We start from the raw sequence: 476 nt of genomic DNA on the forward strand, positions 1-476 counted from the left end.
GAGCGCACAACACAGGGGAACTTGGTGCAAACACTGCGTGTGCATAAGCCACAAAACACAAGCTCAGTGGGGTCACAGGCCCTGACCGGTTCAGAGGCACCTGTGTGACAGACAGCAAATGAAACTTAGACGCTGGAATTATTTATATGTTTCTGCTGTCTGTCTACGATTTCAGATTCACACTTAGAGTTTTTTGTCATTAAGTCATAAAAGCCACAAAACCACTTTAATATGACTTTCCAATACTCTTTGAAAGGTCTCTATATTGATAAAATGAGCCTTTTAGCAAAGTAACACTTTTCGGGCATTTTCAAAGTGCTCCCGCTGAGTGAATTTTGTTCTGAAAATCGTGTTCCCGAAAATCTCCGGGCACCCCGCCAACCCCCCCTGCCAGAAATGACAAGTGTCAAATCAGCGGGTCAAACGGCCACCTCTATCCGACCAGGAGCACCCAAATCCCCGCAAATGGCACTTTT

The sequence above is a fragment of the Somniosus microcephalus genome, unplaced genomic scaffold (assembly GCF_052327205.1).
Source record: "Somniosus microcephalus isolate GS21.2 unplaced genomic scaffold, FLI_Smic_1.0 scaffold1087, whole genome shotgun sequence".
NCBI lineage: Eukaryota > Metazoa > Chordata > Chondrichthyes > Squaliformes > Somniosidae > Somniosus > Somniosus microcephalus.